This window comes from Bufo bufo, chromosome 2 (genome assembly GCF_905171765.1).
Source record: "Bufo bufo chromosome 2, aBufBuf1.1, whole genome shotgun sequence".
Taxonomy (NCBI): Eukaryota; Metazoa; Chordata; class Amphibia; order Anura; family Bufonidae; genus Bufo; species Bufo bufo.
In genome coordinates this window covers 418220339-418241179 of record NC_053390.1, presented here as the reverse complement: position 1 = coordinate 418241179, position 20841 = coordinate 418220339, and the positions used below count along the sequence as shown (strand labels likewise).

Here is a 20841-nt window from a genome sequence, read left to right as displayed (position 1 = left end):
TGTGAACTGAGCCTCAGGCCTCCTGCACACGACCGTATGGCTTTTTCAGTGTTTTGTGGTCCGTTTTTCACGGATCCGTTGTTCCGTTTTTTGTTTCCGTTGTGTTTCCGTTTCTGTTCCGTTTTTCCGTTCCGTTTTTCCGTATGGCATATACAGTATACAGTAGTTACATAGATAAAATTGGGCTGGGCATAACATTTTCAATAGATGGTTCCGCAAAAATTGGAACGGAAACGGAAGACATATGGATGCATTTCCGTATGTGTTCCGTTTTTTTGCGGACCCATTGACTTGAATGGAGCCACGGAACGTGATTTGCGGGCAATAATAGGACATGTTCTATCTTTAAACGGAACGGAAAAACGGTAATACGGAAACGGAATGCATACGGAGTACATTCCATTTTTTTTGCGGAACCATTGAAATGAATGGTTCCGTATACGGACCTTATACGGAACGCAAAAAACGGCCAGTAAACGGGGGGGAAAAAACGGTCGTGTGCAGGAGGCCTTACTAGAAGTACACAACTAGTCCCACAACATGGACAGTGATATACCAGAGGGGGATCATTGGCAAAAATTCCCACAAAAAAGATGTATTTTAATCAGGGGCCATTTTTATGCGTCTTAAAGGGAAACTCTCAAAAATGTCCCCAGCTGGAGCCTAGAAATTTTTTATTTCCTATCGGTTTGATGTATACACGTTTTTGTATCCTGCAGAGTCCTTTAAAACAATGCATACGTTAACGTAAATTTGTTTTCTACCATGGAACTGTATGGTGAACGGATGCCACTGTACAGCATCAGTCTGAGGCATCTGTTAACGCATACATTTTTGGTATGCATTAAAATGATGGCAAAAATAGGATGTGAACCCAGCCCTAGTGTCAGAATAAGCACAAGTACACAGCGGAGCAGCGTGGCGGAGAGGGGATGCCGCCATGTACTGACAGAGTGCTACCTGGTCCTGGTGGTCAGGGATGAGGACTGTGTTTCCCAAGGATCATTTTCTACTGGGAAATACAGGGCACAGTATAATACATTAGAATCTATATAATATAAAGATATTAACCCTACCCCCGAATAATAATACAATTAGGTGGTCATTTATTATATAGAAATACATCTATGTTAGGCGTATTTCTGACACAGATTGTGGCGCAAACGTCCTTAGCACCGCAATCTGCATATTTTTCCCGCTCATGCCATGTCTAAAAAATGATGGTGTGGGCAGGGAAAAGGATACAGTTATGGCCATCCAGTTATTGGATACCACCACCATACATTGACCAGATAACACCTATGTACAGTGACCGGATTACACCGCCATACCGTGACCGGATAAAAGGGTATAAAAGGGCACAGTACAGGGAATGACTAGGGACACTGCACAGGGTGTGGTAAGAGGGCACAATGCAGGTTATAAGGGGGCACAGTACGGGATAGGGGGCACAGTCACATGACCCTGTGACATTAGAAGGTCCTTATGGTGAATGCGGTTCACACGCCACCATGAGAGGCAGTGGAGTGAGACAGGGGTGTGATTATGTGGCTAGAGATAAAAAAATGTAACTGTCGGCCAGTAAAGGCCACAAAAAGGCAATAGGCATTCACCTGACAGCAAAGAACTTTGGATTCTGTGGCTGGAGGTATATTAGGCGTTCACAGGATAAAAATTTAACTGTTGGCCAGTACAGGCCCCAAAAATTAGCCAATAGGCATTCACCTGACAGCAAAGAACTTTGAATAATGTGTCTGGAGGTACATTAGGCGGTCACAGGATAAATATGTAACTGTAGGCCAGTACAGGCCCCAAAAATTTGCCAATAGGCATTCACCTGACAGCAAAGAACTTTGGATTCTGTGGCTGGAGGTACATTAGGTGGTCACAGGATAAATATGTAACTGTCTTCCAGTATAGGCCCCAAAAATTAGACAATAGGCATTCACCTGACAGCAAAGAACTTTGGATTCTGTGGTTGGAGGTACATTAGGCGGTCACAGGATAAATATGTAACTGTTGGCCAGTACAGACCCCACAAATTTGCCAATAGACATTCACCTGACAGCAAAGAACTTTGAATAATGTGGCTGAAGGTGCATTAGGCGGTCACAGGATAAATATGTAACTGTCGGCCAGTATAGGCCTCAAAAATTTGGCATTCACCTGACATAAAAGGCCTTTTATGCCGCTTTATATACATAAGGCAAGGACCATTCTTTGTTCTGGGTGGTGGCGGATATGTGTGGGCTGGCATGAGGACATTCAATTACATGTGGTCATCACAGGAGTTGAATTCCTCCGAGATCCATGCCTCATTAATTTAAAAAAATGTGAGGTAGTCCACACTGTCGTGAGCTAGGCGAGTGCGCTTATAGGTCACGATCCCCCCTGCTGCTCTGAACGTCCTTTCGGACAGGACACTCAACGAGGGGCAAGCCAAGAGTTCCATGGCAAATTGTGCCAGCTCTGGCCACAGGTCAAGCCTGCACACCCAGTAGTCAAGGGGTTCCTCGCTTCTCAGAGCGTCCACATTGGCCGTTAACCCGATGTAGTCGGACACCTGTCTGTCTAGGCGTTCCCTGAGGCTGTATCCAGAGGGCGGCTCTCGATGGGTTGACGGCAAGAATGATCTCATATCCGAAGTGACCAACACATCTTCAAACCGCCCTCTTTTTGCAGGCGCGGTATGATTGGTACCTACACCTGTTTTTGTTGTGGGTGGAAATTCCTCTGCCAGTGACCGCAAAAGCAGAATGCAGCATCTCTCGCAGCAAGGCCTGGAAATGCTGCATTTTGACAGCCCTCTGTGATGCTGGTAACATGTCCATCATTTTGTGTTTGTACCGGGGTCTAAGTACGTTGTCACCATTACAGGTCCTTGACTTTTATGCTTTTTATACGGGGGTCCCTCTTCAAACACTGGAGCATGAAGGCCCCCATTTGCACTAATTTGTAAGTGGTGGAGCGCCCTGGCTCCTGCTCATCGCCCAGGAGAATGTCGTCCTCGGTCTCCCCCCCCCCCCAGCCACAGACAACACCAGGGATCCCCGAAAAGTTTAAAGCCTACTCTTCTTGCTCCTCCTTCCCCCAGCCACCATCCTCCTCTGACTCCTCTTCAGACTCCTGCTGACTTGTCTCAGATGGAGTAGCCCCCCCTGGGAATTCATTCAGCATTGCAACTTCCTCATCTTCCAGCTCCTGCTCCTCAACGGCTTGATCAATGACACGATGCAATGCATGCTACAGAAAGAAAGCGTAAGCCACGATGTCACTGATGGCGCCCTGGCTGCGACTGACCAGTTTGGTGATCTCATCAAATGGGCGCAGAAGTCTGCATGCGTCGCGCATGAGCAGCCACTGGCGCAGTGAAAAGAAACCAAGCTCCCCAGAACCTGTCCTGCCGCAGAGTTCGTACAGGTAGTCGTTAATGGCACGTTTTTGCTGGAGCAGCCTATCAAGCATATACAAGGTGGAGTTCCAGCGCGTCGGGCAGTCACAAATCAGACGTCTGACATGTAAGTGGTGTCGCCACTGAACGTCAGCAAGGGGAGCCATGGCCGTGTAAGATCTTCTAAAATGGCCAGAGATTTTCCTGGCCTGCCGGAAGACGTCCTGAACCCCGGGGTATTTGACAACGAATCGCTGCATGACTAAGTTCATGACGTGTGCCATGCACGACACGTGTGTAATTTTGCCCTGTTTTAGCGCGCTCAGCAGATTGGCACCATTGTCGCACACCACTTTACCAACTGTCAAATTGAGCGGGGTTAGCCACTGATCGGCCTGTGACCGCAGAGCTGAAAGCAGTGCAGGACCAGTGTGGTTCTTGCCTTCCAGGCACAACAGCCTCAGCACAGCATGGCAACGTCTCACCTGGCTTGGTGGGTGCAGCGGAAGAGGCAGTAGCAGTGGAAAAGGAGGAGTCAGCCGAGGAGGAGACGGAAGATGGAGTAGGAGGAGGAGGAGGAGAAGAAGAGGCAGGCCTGCATGCAATCTGTGGGGGTAACACCAAATCCACACGGGTGCCAAGGCTTACATGCTTGACAGCCGTCAGAAGGTTCACCCAGTGGGCAGTAAAAGTTATGTACCTTCCCTGCCCGTGCTTGCTAGACCACGTGTCTGTGATGAGATGTATCTTGGCACCGACACTGTGTGCCAGAGATATATTAACTTGCCGCTGAACGTGGCCATATAGTTTAGAGATGCCCTTCTGGGAGAAATATTTCCTTTCAGGGACCTTCCATTGCGTTGTGCCAATGGCCACAAATTTTCTAAAGGCCTCCGAGTCCACCAATTTATATGGCAGTAGTTGGCGGGCTAGCAGTTCTGACAAGCCAGCGGTCAGCCGTTGGGCAAGAGGATTATCCGGCGGCGTCATTTTTTTTACGCTCGAACATTTGGGCCACGGAAGGCTGCCTTGTGCCAGATGAACGCGACGACAGCATGGTGGAAGGTGGAGTGGAGGATAAATGAGAGGAGAAGGAGAAGAGGCAGGACATGGAGGACCGGGAGTGTGGCTTTGTGGGTTCTGACGCGTTGCTCCCACTGGGCTCGGTGATGGGAGGCCAGGTGCCTTCTTAAAGGGCTTCTGTCACCCCCAAAACACATTTTTCATTTTTGGTCTTGTTAAAATCTTTATTGAACGACTATTTCCTATATAGGGCTCTTACCTTTGTCTGTGGCTTCGTTTCATTAAAAATCGATCTTTTAAAATATGCAAATGACTTCACTACCAGCAAGTAGGTCTACTTGCTGGTAGCCGCCGCAAAAAACCGCCCCCTCCTCCTGTTGATTGACAGGGCCAGCGAGCGCTCTCCTCCTCCGGCTGGCCCTGTCAGCATTTCAAATCCCGCGCCTGTCTTCATTCGGCGCAGGCGCTCTGAGAGAAGGACGCTCGCCTCCTCAGCACTCCCTCAGTGCGCCTGCGCCGATGACGTCACTGAAAGAGAAGATGTCATCGGCGCAGGCGCACTGAGGGAGTGCTGAGGAGGTGAGCGTCCTTCTCTCAGGGCGCCTGCGTCGAATGAAGACAGGCGCGGGATTTGAAACAGATACTTATTGAACAGATACTTGTTCAATAAGAATTTTAACAAGCCCAAAAATGAAAAATGTGTTTTGGGGTGACAGAAGCCCTTTAAGGCGGTCATCCCTAGGTGAGTGTTGGGCTTACTGCGACTTATGCATTGAAAGCACAGGCTGCAGATGGCAACACTATTATCAGCAGCTGATACGTAAAAAAAAAGTCCACACTGCGGAGCCATGTGCCGGCGTCCTGGGAGCGCAAGATGTGACCGTGCATGGTGGATGGCTTGCTTCAGATACATTTGCAGTCTGCTTTTTGCCTCCTGTACACTGCGAGTTCTGCCTGCTTCTCCTCCTTCTACTCCCTATCTGCTGCTCAGTCTCTCCATCTGAACTCCCCTCCTCTTCCTCTCTTGTGGGCACCCACATGACGTCCATCGACACCTCATCATCGTCACCTTCACCACCACTGACATTAGAGATCTCGGAGTAGGCAGCAATAGTGGGGACCACCCTCCTTGGGCTGATCTGGGTACTGTCGTCAGACTGCTGGGTGGCGGCCGTTGCTACCTCCTCATCCAAAGCCAAGAATGGCTGCGCATCGGTAAGGTCTGGGAATGGATGGGAAAATAATTACTCTGACTTGAGTGGAGGGGCTATGGTGGTGGTGTCTTTGGAGGTGCACACAGCAGAGAGTGAGGAGGGTGCAGATACAGAGGATGAGAAGCGGAAGGCTTAGTAAGCCACTCAACCAACTCTGGTGCGCCCTTAGTAGTTATCGCACGCGCCTTCGCCAAATTCCCACTTAGGCTCCTTCCTGGTGCACCTGCCCGACCCCTACCATCCCTGCGGAACGGCCTGCCTCTTCCTCTGCCTGTCATTTTCTAAATTACCCTCTGCCTACGTCCGTAGAGAAGAGCAGTATTTGTGGAAGAAGGTTTGTCGCAGCCCTCAATCAGTATTTAGTGGAAAAAGGTATATAGCAATAGCACCCCTCCATCAGTATTTTGTGGAAGAAGGTATATGTCACCATTCAATCAGTATTTGGTGGAAACAGGTATATAGCACCCCTCAATCAGTATTTGTTGGAAACAGATATATGGCACCCCTCAATCAGTATTTTGTGGAAGCAGGTGTATCGCAGCCCTTAATCAGTATTTGGTGGAAGAAGGTATATAGCAATAGCACCCCTCAATCAGTATTTTGTGGAAGAAGGTATATGGCACCCCTCAATCAGTATTTGGCGGGAACAGGTATATAGCACTTCTCAATCAGTATTTGGCGGAAACAGATATATAGCACCCCTCAATCAGTATTTGGCGGAAACAGGTATATGGCACCCCTCAATCAGTATTGTGTGGAAGCAGGTGTATCGCAGCCCTCAATCAGTATTTGGTGGAAGAAGATATATAGCAATAGCACCCCTCAATCAGTATTTTGTGGAAGAAGGTATATGGAACTCCTCAATCAGTATTTGGCGGAAACAGGTATATAGCACCCCTCAATCAGTATTTGGCGGAAACAGGTATTTAGCACCCCTCAATCAGTATTTGGCGGAAACAGGTATATAGCACCCCTCAATCAGTATTTGGTGGAAACAGGTATATGGCACCCCTCAATCAGTATTTTGTAGAAGAAGCTATATGTCACCCCTCAATCAGTATTTGGCGGAAACAGGTATATAGCACCCCTCAATCAGTATTTGTCGGAAACAGGTATATTGTACCTCTCAATCAGTATTTTGTGGAAGCAGGTGTATCGCAGCCCTCAATCAGTATTTGGTGGAAGAAGGTATTTAGCAATAGCACCCCTCAATCAGTATTTTGTGGAAGAAGGTATATAGCACCCCTCAATCAGTATTTTGGCTGAAACTGGTATATAGCACCCCTCAATCAGTATTTGGCGAAAACAGTTATATATGACCCCTCAATCAGGATTTTGTGGAAAAAGGTATATGGCACCCCTCAATCAGTATTTTGTAGAAGAAGGTATATGGCACCCCTCAATCAGTATTTGGCGGAAACAGGTATATAGCACCCCTCAATCAGTATTTGTCGGAAACAGGTATATTGCACCCTTCAATCAGTATTTTGTGGAAGCAGGTGTATCGCAGCCCTCAATCAGTATTTGGTGGTAGAAGATATATAGCAATAGCACCCCTCAATCAGTTTTTTGTGGAAGAAGGTATATGGCACCCCTCAATCAGTATTTGGCGGAAACAGGTATATAGCACTTCTCAATCAGTATTTGGCGGAAACAGGTATATAGCACCCCTCAATCAGTATTTGGTGGAAACAGGTATATGGCACCCCTCAATCAGTATTTTGTGGAAGCAGGTGTATCGCAGCCCTCAATCAGTATTTGGTGGAAGAAGGTATTTAGCAATAGCACCCCTCAATCAGTATTTGGCGGAAACAGGTATATAGCACCCCTCAATCAGGAATTTGTGGAAGAAGGTATATGGCACCCCTCAATCAGTATTTGGCGGAAACAGGTATATAGCACTTCTCAATCAGTATTTGGCGGAAACAGGTATATAGCACCCCTCAATCAGTATTTGGTGGAAACAGGTATATGGCACCCCTCAATCAGTATTTTGTGGAAGCAGGTGTATCGCAGCCTTCAATCAGTATTTGGTAGAAGAAGGTATATAGCACCCCTCAATCAGTATTTGGTGGAAACAGGTATATGGCACCCCTCAATCAGTATTTTGTGGAAGCAGGTGTATCGCAGCCTTCAATCAGTATTTGGTAGAAGAAGGTATATAGCACCCCTCAATCAATATTTGGCGGAAACAGGTATATAGCACTTCTCAATCAGTATTTGGCGGAAACTGGTATATAACACCCCTCAATCAGTATTTGGCGGAAACAGGTATATAGCACCCCACAATCAGGATTTTGTGGAAGAAGGTATATTGCAGCCCTCAAGCAGTTTTTTTGGGGCAACAGGTATATCACACGAGTTGCAATTAGTTACTCCAATAGCGTTTGTCCCTCTATCTAGCTGCAGTATCGCAGCAGAACCGCACACAACTGCTGCACAATACAAATACACTATAATATAATTTCTATGTTAGAAAGTATATTATAGGTATATCACACCCCTCTATATCACACCTATCGATAGCACACCTATACCAGTCCTTAAAAGGACTTTTGTGGCCCTAGCTAGCGTTTGGTGTCCTTAACTGTCCCTGCTCCAAAATGCAACCTCTCCCTACACTGGCAAAACACATAATGTAAAATGGCTGCCAGATCCGGTTCTGTTATAGGGTTGGGGGTGTGTCCATGTGCTGAAATGTCTCAATTGGCTGTTCTGTCCCACCTGATGGATGTGTCATGGGTCAAAGTTCGGCGCTATGCAAAAAAAATGGCGAATCGCGAACGAGAATAGTTCGCCGCAAAGTGACCGCCGGGCGCACCGCAAGGCCATCTCTACCTATGACCATGTAACTTAAAAGTTTCACTCAGTTCCCTGAATATTAAAGGGGTTGTCTGGCTCAGTTTAATAGCTAATGCGGTCCTCTTCTATGTATCAGCCATGGGAGTAATTTAGCCAGTCCCCTTCTTCGTCTAATCAGCCATGGGAATAGCTAACCCAATCCCCTTCTCTGTCTGTTTGTCATCAATGGGAGTAGCTAAGCCAATCCCCCTCTCTGTCTATGTATCATCCATGAGAGTAGCTAAGCCAATCCCCTTCTCTGTCTATGTATCATCCATGAGAGTAGCTAAGCCAATCCCCTTCTCTGTCTATGTATCAACCATGGGAGTAACTAATCCAATCGCCTTCTCTGTCTATGTATCAACCATGGGAGTAGCTAAGCCAATCCCCTTCTCTGTCTAATCAGCCATAGGAATAGCTAAGCCAGTCTACTTCTCTGTCTATGTTTCATCCATGGGAGTAATTATAATTAAGCCAGTCCCCTTCTCCGTCTAATCAGCCATGAGAATAGCTAAGCCAATCCCCTTCTCTGTCTATGTATCAACCATGGGAGTAGCTAAGCCAATCTCCTTCTCTGTCTAAGTATCAATCATGGGAGTAGCTAAGCCAATCCCCTTCTCTGTCTATGTATCAACAATGGGAGTAGCTAAGCCAATCCCCTTCTCTGTCTAATCAGCCATAGGAATAGCTAAGCCAGTCCCTTTTTCCGTCTATGTATCAGCCATAACAGAGAAAGGGGCAGGTGCCACCACTGAACCAGAGAAGACAGCCAGTCCCCTGCATATATATCGAAAGCACAGCCTGTGCTGAAACATAGATGGCAGTGGAGCTGCCAGGACCAGGAGAGACATTCTGAATTTGATGGTTTGAACAGATTTGGGTAATAAAGTATATTAGTAAGTTCAATTTTTTACATTTCATAAAAATAAATACATTTTTCTGTCACTGGACAACCCCTTGAAGTGCATTTGATTGTGTTAACAGTGTGACCTGTGTCAACTCATGGCTTCTCTGTTTAAACTCTTGGGAGAACTATTGTTCTCACTGAAGTTAGTTTTCAGTGCATGCAAAATATGCAGGACCATAATAAAACTAGTGGAACTAGAATCACAGCTCTGCATGATAAGATCACTGCTAATCACCAGAAGAGCATTGAACCTCAAGTGTACCTGCCTAGTAAACATACATTCTTATTGCATGGGTAGGCTGGAGTAATGTAACGGGCACTTACAGTATATAGTTATTTGTCCTTTACTGGGCTACAGTGCATGACGTATATATTTATGCTACTTCTTGAGTTTGATGGCTGATTTCTGCATCTGAGGTGATATCTCTTCCTGTGCAGCTCATGTTTGGGGATCATTTACCAGGTTTATTATAGTAAAAAAAAAAATGGTCCATATTTGCTTAGATTTGAATCTTGCTTTGTTTTTGCATCCATAGTGCCTTCTGTGTTGATTACCATCTTATTATTACTGTATCATTACTCCTTTCACTTCAAATAGTATATTTTCATCAAGAAAATTAAGTACTTGACGTTCCATGATGGGTGGCAGGACAGCTCTAATTGACAACCACTCTCACATGCTGCTCTTGCACACAAAAGTATATATTTTTTTGTCCACATCCAATCTGCATTTGTGGGTCGGATGCAGACCCATTGACTTCAATGGGGCCACAAAAGATGCAGACAGCTTTGTTAGGAGTGCAAGACCAAAGTGGAGACACCGACACCTCCAGATACAAGAGCTGAAGTTAATCAACACATCCTGTAAAGTGAAGTCATTTTGATCCAAATCATTTGTGCCCAGGACAAGCTGACTTCTTTTAGTTGGGACCCTACTCTATAAGGACTCCTCTCTTTGTGCCGACAGGTCTCATGGTCTGTAACCTGTAAACACGGATTACTATTTTTATAATTTTATTTTAATTATGCCCTCATTTCATTTGGACTTTCTTTTGCAGTAATGTTTCCACATCGCGTTACTTCGCGTTAAAATGCTGGTGCCGTTAGTAAGTGGGATCCACTTCTGTTTGCACACAGATGCTCCTGAATTTCATGGAACCCATATTCAAATTTTAGGTGAAAGCACCACTGATCTACTAGGGTACGGCCACATGGTCAGGTTTCCTGATGCCGTTTTGGTAGCCAAAATCAGGAGTAGATCATAAAAGGAGGGAAGGTATAAGATGTAAGACAGATATAAGTTCTCCTCTTTTTTGAACTCACTCCTGGTTTTGGCTTCCAAAACTGCATTCAGAAACCTTACTGTGTGGCGGTACCCTTAGTTTTCCCCTTTGATGTGAATAAGAAATAATTAGAATTAACTGGAATACCTCTTTAAGGATGGAATTGACTTTGTTCTTAAGAGATTATCCTTATGCAACTAAGTAGCAGACTGAATGTTAACAGCCTTTGCTTTGCTCTTCTCCCTTTAATAGTTGTCTATGAAGTAATAGCTGTACAATGCAGCAATGCTTCCTCTGACAAGCCTCCTGTAATGTGAGCAGCCTTGGATCTCATCCCACTGTGTACATCCACTCCTTCTTGTTGGGATCACACAGCCTGATTGCACTGGAATGAGCGTGAAACCTCTAGCCAGCCCATTCATTTATTTATTAGTCAGTAGGAGAGGCAGGGAGCTAGTGAAGAGATAGGCGAGCTCAATGTCATAGCAGTCACAGTGCTGCTGCATGTGCCACAGCAACATCCACACCCACCGATGATGGGCTGCAACTAAATAACTGTGGCTGGAGGAGTTGAAACAACATTAAGTGGAAGGCTGCCTGCTGCTGCCGTACTTCTTGAGTTCTTTTTTTTTTTACATCTCCGAGACAGGAATCCTTATCATGTTTTAAGAGATACCAAAGGATACAGAACATCTTTTCAGAGACGACACAAATATCAAGGACTAAGGTACAGCACTTTTAGCAGAATGCAGCAAACGTCTTGCAGCATCTGCAGCTTCTTGTACCAAAACTAGACTGCTGAGTCCAGGTAGGTTTGGGATGCAATGACAATAGAGGACGAGGGGGACTTTTTTAAATTTCACCATTAAGAAAATCACATCTAATGTTATTGTTGTTATACTATTCATGGCCTTGCAATTTTATAGCGTAAACATTTAACCCTTTAATAAGTGACATGAAGGATGCCAAACTTCTTTCAAGTTATTTTTTAGGAATCCAATCATTGAAAATAGTGAAGGTATAGAATACATGTATCGTTACTGATGTGGATTTCATTTGTTCTCATGGTAAGTTTGGCTGTTCTATCACAACATCCTTGCAGGCTGCAGAGTTCTGCAGCGTCATGTCACGGATGCTCGCTGGAGGATGCTGTAATGTTCTTCTGTCTCAGATGGAAATATATGTTCACATTGCAAGCCTACAGGGGGTGATTGAAGGACGTATTTTTAGAAACCGCATAGTTATGGCAGCTTCAGCTGGGAAGGAGTCAGCAATTACTTCTTGTATTAGCGTCTTGCACTTGACAACACTTTGACCTTCTTAATTTAATGAAATGCATACAGCTGGAATACGATGTTAACCCTTCAGCAGACGTAAATTATTTAGCTTGGTTAAAGTGCTTGTAAGTCAATGTACTTTGATAATACTATATAATAAGGTTGGATCTAGAGGCTTAAAATCAGTTGCGCCCTTACAATGTTCTCAGCATATACCAACTTAATAATCATACTTGTTTGCCTAAGGGTTTACTGGTGATATTGACTTTGCATATGACTATAGACTTTTGAATTGCATTAGAAGTTGTAAGCTTTCCTTGGAGAAACATCAGGATAACTTTATTTGAATGTTAGTATGTCTCAGAATGCTCAGGTGTTATCCTTCAATGGCCGTGTTCATGAAGTAAGCAGAGAACTGTCTAGGGGTCTGGGTAGAAGTTTAGTTGAAGGCTAACTGAAACCTTCTCTATATCAGTACTACCCAACATGCTGTTCTTCTCCCAAGACTACTAGTAGAATGTTCAACCACATTCCCGAACCATCAGTCTCTGGCATAATAATCAGACCACCACTTACTAGATTATAATTATTAATTATTTTAAAAAGGTTGTCAGAGAATATTTAAAATTCCTTCCCCCAAGCCAGCAGCACCTTTGAAGAGAACCATACTTACCTGCTCCCCTCCACTTGGTTCTGGCTCCCTAGTTCCCCAGCTGTCTTTACTGCATTTCCAGTCCCCACCTGTCAACTTCCACAGTGATTGGGGTCACCTGCACCACTGCAGCCAATGACTGGCCTATGCAGTGATGTGTCCTCAAGTGACATGTGACCCTGTCCATGTGGATGTTGACAGATGAGGACCACAAGTGCCATTCTGAGCAGCAGGGAACAGGTAAATATGTTCTCTTCACAGGTCTCTCTGGCAGGGGGGGAAGTTAAAAAAAAAAGAAAAATCACGAGAACCCCTTTGAAAGCACCATTAATTCCAGGGAGCTGTATATAGCAGGTTACAAGTAAGTATGTTCTCTTCACAGATCCTGCTGGTTGGGGCTAGGTTTAAAAAAACAATCACAGACAACTCCTTTAAATGCACCATTAATTCCAGGTAGCTGTACATATCTAACTGGTACAAAGGGAGAGAAGACCCTGCCCATTACAGTCTACCAGTCATCTAAGGATGAAGAAGACAGTAAAATTGGCTGTTTCACACGAGCGGATGCCGTGCGTGACATCCGCTCCGTGAATGACAGCCAAGACCCGATGCAGACTACAGAAGCACGGAGCATTAACATGACTGATAATGCTCCGTTTCTCTCTGTGATCTCTTTACTACGAAATCACAGGGAGATAAAGTTGTCACTGTGATTTCGTAGTAAAGAGATCACAGAGAGGCACGGAGCATTATCAATCATGTTACTGCTCTGTGCTTCTGCAGTCTGCATCGGGTCTTGGCTGTCATTCACGGAGCGGATGTCACGCACGGCATCCGCTCGTGTGAAACAGCCAATTGAGGCAGCGTTATTGTAGCTTGAAGGCATTCATAGAGGTGAGTTTTCAGGATACTTTTGATAGTTTGAATGGCTGGGGGGGGGGGGGGGGGGGGGTGAGCCTGATATGCTGGAGTAGTGAGTTCCAGACTATAGGGATGCACAGGAGAAATCTTTGCAAGAACTATGTGAAGGATGATAAGAAGAGCGCAAAAAAGGGTAAATGGATGTCACAGGTGGGGAAAGACAAACAAAATGACACAAAGTAAGAATGGCTCCCTCTCTAGCGGACCTGCTGTGTCCATTTAGTACATGGGAGGCCATTCATTTATGTGACTGGCATGTAATGGAACGCTTTACTTGTAGCAGCTTCTGTGTGGAAAATGCATATCTAGATGAGGCTTCCTACACTGATTGTTGGAGGAAAGAGCAGACAGACATGTAGCTTTTTTCTTAAACAGTCTTTTTTACGGAAACAACCTCCTTAAGTAACCAATAAGACTGTCATACACTTGTAACGTTACTTAAAGAGGTTGTGCTGCCAGTACATATTGATGACCTATCCTCAGGATAGTGGTGGTTCCGACTCCCAGCAACCCCGCCTATCAGCTGTTTGTAGACAAGGTGGCACTTGTGAGAGTGCTGCTTCCTCTTCAAGATTACACTGCACAACGTCTCATTGCAGCAGCAGCGCAGTGTAATTACAAGTGCTCCTCCCATTCAAGTGAATAGAACATGCACTTGTAATTACACTGCGCTGGGGAGACTTCCTATCACTGGTGTAACTATAGGGGTCGCAGCGGACGCAGTTGCGACTGGGCCCGTGGTGCTGTATATTTCCCTTAATAAGATGCAGTGCATCTTATAAAGGGAATACTAGTGAGCAGGAGGAGGGGGAGAAAAGCGCTGTACAGTACTTAACCCTCCTCCTGCTTGCTCTTCCTGGGGCCTGCCCTGTTGTGCCCTGGCCGCCTGCAGCGTCAGGACGTACATAGCGTACTCTGTCCTGATGCTGCAGGGGGTCAGGTGAAGAGATGAGAGCTGGGAAGACAGCCTGACTGGGAGAGGAGAGGCAGAGCAGGAGTTGTAAGTTTGTTTATTTATTTTATAGTCTGATCTGAGGTCTGATTGGGGGTCTGAAGGATCTGATTAGGAGCCTGATTGGGGGTTTGATTAGGGATCTGAAGGGTCTGATTTGGGGCCTGATGGGTCTGATTGGGGGCCTGAAGGGTCTGATTTTGGGCCTGAAGGGTCTGATTTTGGGTCTGAAGGGTCTGATTGAGGGTCTAAAGGGTCTGATTGGGGGCCTAGAGAGGTCTAATGGGGGCCTGATTGGGGGTCTGTAGATCTAATGGAGGTCCGATTGGGGGTCTGGAAGTCTAATAGGGGTCTGATTGGGGGTCTAGAGGTCTAATGGGGGTTTGATTGGGTGTCTGGAGGTCTAATGGGGGTTTGATTGGCTGCTGGAGGTCTAATAGGGGTCTGATTGGGATCTGGAGGTCTAATGGGGGTCAGATATGGGATTTTGGAGGTCTAATGGGGGTCTGGTCTGAGGTCTAATGGGGGTCTGGAGGGTCTGATTGAGGGTCTAAAGGGTATGACTGGGGATCTAGAGAGGTATAATAGGGGCCTGAAGGGTCTGATTGGGGGTCTGATTAGGGGTCTAAAGGGTCTGACTGTGGGTCTAGAGAGGTCTAATGGGGTTCTGGAGGTCTAATGGGGGCCTGATTGGGGTCTGTAGATCTAATGGGGGTCCGATTGGGGGTCTGGAAGTCTAATGGGGGTCTGATTGGGTGTCTGAAGGTCTAATGGGGGTCTGATTGGGGTCTGGAGGACTAATAGGGGTCTTTCTTATATGGCGGTCTGGAGGTCTAATGGGGGTCTTATATGGAGGTCTGGAGGTTTAACGGGGGTCTTATCTGAGGTCTTATATTGGAGCGGGGTCTGACATAGAGGTCTAATGGAGGTCTGATATGGGGTCTGACAGAGTCTAAAGGGGGTCTGGTCTGAGATGTGGGGGGGGGGTCTCATCTGGGGTTTGATATGGGGGTCTGATCTGAAAGGTAAGGGGGTATTTATTGTACTGGCACACTTTCTGTGTGGTACCAGTATTTTCAGGGGGACTGTTTCTGCAGTATAGTATGGGGGGGGGGGGGGGGGGGGGTCAGGATGGGGTGTTGTTGAGAAGGTGAGGATGATGGAAAAGTAGGAAAGTAAGATGTCTGTTAAACTCTGCAGAGACAAGACGCGGCTAAAATAAATCATCATGGCGGTCTAGTCTGAAAGGAGAAGATGAGGAAAGAGAACATCTACATCAGAGGAGACATCACTGGATGTAAGAGGTACATATGTGGCACTGTATTACCCTGTATGTTCTGTAGCGCTGTATGTAATGTTTTTGTAAAGTATGTCTTTTAAGGGGTTGTCCACTTTTATTTCGTATGAGCACTGCCTTCTCTGCTCTGTTTACATGCTCACCACTGTAATTGTAGCGGCAAGCAGATGAACAGAGCAGAGAAAGCAGCTCTCATATGAGTGCTGCCCTCTCTTAAAACAGCTGATCGGTGGGGGTGCCGGGAGATGCCCGCCGGTCTGATATTGATGACCTATCTTGAGGATAGGTCATCAGTAGTAAAAAGAGGAAACCCCCTTTAACAGCAGGACTGGAGGGAATGGGTTAGATTGAGAATTTGGCATGGGGGGCGGAACGTTTCAATGTTTGCCTCAGGCAGCAGAAAGGCTAGGTGCACCCCTGCCCCTTGCCATAAAGCAGTGAGGGAAGGTGGGGGGAGGGGTCCCAAGCTGAACTCTTGCACCAGGGCCCATGAGCCTTTCGCTATGCCCCTGCTTCCGATCCTGAGGTTAGGTCATCAATATGTACTGGCTGCACAGTGTGTACTATCATATCTATTAACCTAAAATGTAAGCCACTGTGAGTAAAAAAATACTCTGGAATCTGGTGCTTCAGAATTGCTTCAAAGCACCCCAGTTGCAGCAGAATACAACCAATGATCTCCATTTAGTTTCATTTCATTGAAGATTTGGAATAACTTTACAAGGATAATCTACAACATTGGTATAGCAGTTAAATGAACTCTAGATATGTAGATATTGATGACCTATTCTTCAGCTAGGTCATCAATATCAGATCGGTGGGGCTCCAACACCCCACACCAGGGGTGTACTGGGAACTTAAAGTGGCCCTGAAAAAAAATAAAGTGGCCCCATTTTGTAGGCAGTTCAAAATTAATAGAAGGTAGGGCAACACAAGTAGGCTTTGTCAACAATAGCATAGTGCAAAAATACCATTCCAGCAGAACCAAATAACATAGTGTAGCACAATATACTGCCCCAAAAGCTGTCTCTCTGTGGTGGCCATCAATAGCTACCATCTTCTGTACTCCTCCTCCAGTTGTCTATGGAGCAGGGGCTTGTGAGGTGTGGGCCACAGCGGTTGAATTCAGGAGGGCATGTGCGGTCACTAGCTGGGTATATGAGTACCTAATTCTCACAGTGTTTATTACCGCTGAGGACTCATTATGCTCCCGGGCAGTGGCAGAGAGGAGGACTTGGTTGGCCCCTCAGGCATCGGCCCACCGGTAAATTTCCCTGTAAGGGTCTATGGCCAAACCGCCCCTGCCCCACACCTAGGACTAAAACGATTACTTGATTGAATCAAGTAATTAGACACAAAAAATCCTCGATGCAATTTTTTTGCATCGAGGATTCGTTTGTGTCATGTGACCACGGAGCGGTAGTGAAACGCTTGCTATTACTCACCGCTCCGTGGTCACCTGCTGGCACGCACCGCGATGCTCTGTATCCTGACACATCATCAGGTCATAGTGCACGTAAGCGCGCACTGTGACCCGACGCTGTGTGACATCAGGACGACAGTGCAGAGCGCGGGAGAAGAAGATGAAGGAGCTGTGGAGCGGCTCCCATACAGGAAAGGTAAATACTGGTGCAGCGGACATAGCTAGGAGGGGGAGATGGTGGCACTAGGGGGGCAAGCTTGTGGCACTGGGGGGCAAGCTTGTGGCACTGGGGGGCAAGCTTGTGGCACTGGGGGGCAAGCTGGTGGCACTGGGGGGGCAACTGGTGGAGATGGTGGCACTGGGGGACAAGCTGGTGGCACTGGAGGGGCAGCTGGTGGCACTAGGGGGCAGCTCGTGGCATTGGGAGGCAAGCTGATGGTACTGGGGGGCAGCTGGGGGCACTGGGGCCAACCTGCTGGCACGGGGGCAGCTGATGGCACTGGGAGGCAAGCTGATGGCACTGGGGGGCATCTGGTGGGCACTGGGGAGCATCTGGTGGCACTGGGGGGTAGCTAATGAGACTGGGGGGGGCACCTGATGGCACTGGGGGAAGCTGAGGGCACTGGGGGGCAGCTAAGGGCACTGGGTGGCAACTAAGCGCACTCGGGGGGCAGTTGATGGCACTGGGGGGCAGCTGATGGCACTTGGGGAAAGCTGATGGCACTGGGGGGGGGGAACCTGATGGCATGGGGAGGCAGCTGATGGCACTGGGGGGCTGATGAGTTTTTATGAAGAAAAACGTTCTTTTAATTAGTTTTTTATTATTAGAGTACTCAATTAATCGTTGGATTTATCGATAGAATACTCGATTACAAAAATAGTTGATAGCTGCCGCCCTACCCACACCCCTGCCAATTTGCCAAATGGGGGCTGAGATGCAGTACATTTGTATGGCCACTACACAATGATGGAGCCTTTAACTTCCAGCTCTGTCCACTGTTTTGTCTCTGACAGCTACTGAAACTAGTTTATTGGTGTTGCTTCAGACCCCTATTGATCTGATATTGATGACCTACAGTATTTAAGGTCATTAATATCTACAGGCTGGAAAATTCCTTTAAGAAATGTCAGCTTGGGAAACTCATGGCAGAATTACTATTCTCACATAATATCACATTGTTCTTTGACATTTAGAAGCAATTATGTCTATACAGTTACTATTAAAGGGGCAGAGCAAAATTTTAAAAACTTGGCTCATTTCTTCTACAAGCTAATTGCCATAGTCGAGTAGGCACCACCTATTAAAGGGGTTGTCCAGGTTCAGAGCTGAACACGGACACACCTCCATTTTCACCCCGGCAGCCCCCCTGACTTGAGCATTGGAGCAGTTCATGCTCCGATTCTCTCCTTTGCCCTGCGCTAAATCGCACATGGCAAAGGCATTTTCAGGAGTGACGAACCGGGCTCTCCATGGGGCTGACAGGAAGACCGGTGATGTCACCGGCACTGAGGGGCGTGCTTAAGGCAATCATGGGGTGCCTGTATGTGCTGATTCACAACATATCCACCAGCAAATATAAAAAGCACACCTAACCGTATAAAAAATTATTAATGCTTTATTAAAGCAGATGACATGGACAAAAACATTAAACAATTAAAACATCTAAGAACTATAGACTTCCCCAGGAGACAAATGCATTTTGAGTATATGTAATTTTCACCATATTAGGGGTGACATCATGTACAGGAACATATTTATATTTATTGTCTCCTGGGAAAATCTGTTTAGTTTTTAGTTATTTTTGCCCATGTCATCTGCTTTAATAAAGTACTGTATATCCTGTATATGGTAAGGTCTGCCTTTTATATATGTGCTGTCTCTTTTTGGTAGATAATTTCTTCTACAAGCAACGCCACACCTGTCCATGGGTTATGTCTTATATTGCAGGGCTCCAGATGGCGACCAAAATGGTCGCCAATGTGACTTAGAATTGCTAAAAGGCAACAAGACTACAAAGTCTTGTTGCCATTTGCGCCTAGACACTCCACTGCTCTGCCTCTTTCACACATGAGGAACTGACATGGGACGCGCTGCTGTCAGCGCGTGCCATGTTCTCCCCCCTGTACCGCTGCTGCCGCTGCCACTGCCACCAATGGGCTGATAGAAGCAAGGAGGAGGGGAGGGGCTGTGGCCACTGCACCACCAATGAATATAGTAATATAGTTTGGGTTGGGGGGAGGGGCTGTGGCCACTGTGCCACCAATGAATATACAGGGTGGGCCATTTATATGGATACACCTTAATAAAATGGGAATGGTTGGTGATATTAACTTCCTGTTTGTGGCACATTAGTATATGTGAGGGGGGAAACTTTTCAAGATGGGTGGTGACCATGGCGGCCATTTTGAAGTCGGCCATTTTGAATCCAATTTAGTTTTTTCAATAGGAAGAGGGTCATGTGACACATCAAACTTATTGGGAATTTCACAAGAAAAATAATGGTGTGCTTGATTTTAACGTAACTTTATTCTTTCATGAGTTATTTACAAGTTTCGGACCACTAATAAAATGTGTTCAATGTGCTGCCCATTGTGTTGGATTATCAATGCAACCCTCCTCTCCCACTCTTCACACACTGATAGCAACACCGCAGGAGAAATGCTAGCACAGGCTTCCAGTATCCGTAGTTTCAGGTGCTGCACATCTTGTATCTTCACAGCATAGACAATTGCCTTCAGATGACCCCAAAGATAAAAGTCTAAGGGGGTCAGATCGGGAGACCTTAGGGGCCATTCAACTGGCCCACGAAGACCAATCCACTTTCCAGGAAACTGTTCATCTAGGAATGCTCGGACCTGGGAACGTGCCAGCTTCAGTGCATAAAGAGGGAAACACATCATCATGTAGCAATTTTGCATATCCAGTGGCATTGAGGTTTCCATTGATGAAGAATGGCCCCACTATCTTTGTACCCCATATACCACACCATACCATACATTTTTTTGTTCCAACAGTCTTGGAGGGATCTATCCAATGTGGGTTAGTGTCAGACCAATAGCGGTGGTTTTGTTTGTTAACTTCACCATTCACATTAAAGTTTGCCTCATCACTGAACAAAATCTTCTGCGTAAACTGAGGGTCCTGTTCCAATTTTTGTTTTGCCCATTCTGCAAATTCAGTGCGCCGATCTGGGTCATCCTCGTTGAGATGCTGCAGTAGCTGGAGTTTGTAAGGGTGCCATTTGTGAGTAGCTAATATCCACCAAAGGGATGTTCGACTAATGCCACTCTCCAGTGACATGCGGCGAGTGCTACGCTGTGGGATCTTGCTGAATGACGCTAGGACAGCCACTGATGTTTCTTCATTAGAGACAGATTTCATGCGTCCACATTTTGGCAAATCCAACACTGAACCAGTTTCACGAAACTTAGCAAGCAGTTTGCTAACTGTAGCATGGGAGATGGGTGGTCTCGTAGGGTGTCTTGCATTGAAATCTTCTGCAATGACCCGGTTACTGCGTTCACCAGACATCAACACAATTTCTATCCGCTCCTCACGTGTTAACTTTAAAAGAATAAAGTTACGTTAAAACCAAGCACACCATTGTTTTTCGTGTGAAATTCCCAATAAGTTTGATGTGTCACATGACCCTCTTCCTA

General features: G+C 46.2%; 1 protein-coding gene across 7 annotated transcripts in view; it reads left to right on the top strand.

The window, feature by feature from the left end:
• PALM2AKAP2 (PALM2 and AKAP2 fusion) overlaps positions 1–20841 on the top strand; it is a 371929-nt gene that overhangs the window by 207348 nt on the left and 143740 nt on the right. Inside the window, exon 1 of one of the 7 annotated variants that reach the window (XM_040417335.1) lies at positions 11118–11386. The exons of 5 other annotated variants lie outside the window; for them this stretch is intronic. The gene's annotated coding sequence lies outside the window, so the exon portion shown is untranslated. Of the gene's footprint in view, positions 1–11117; positions 11468–20841 lie in introns of those variants that run through there. One more of the 7 variants, XM_040417334.1, reaches the window with a different exon arrangement.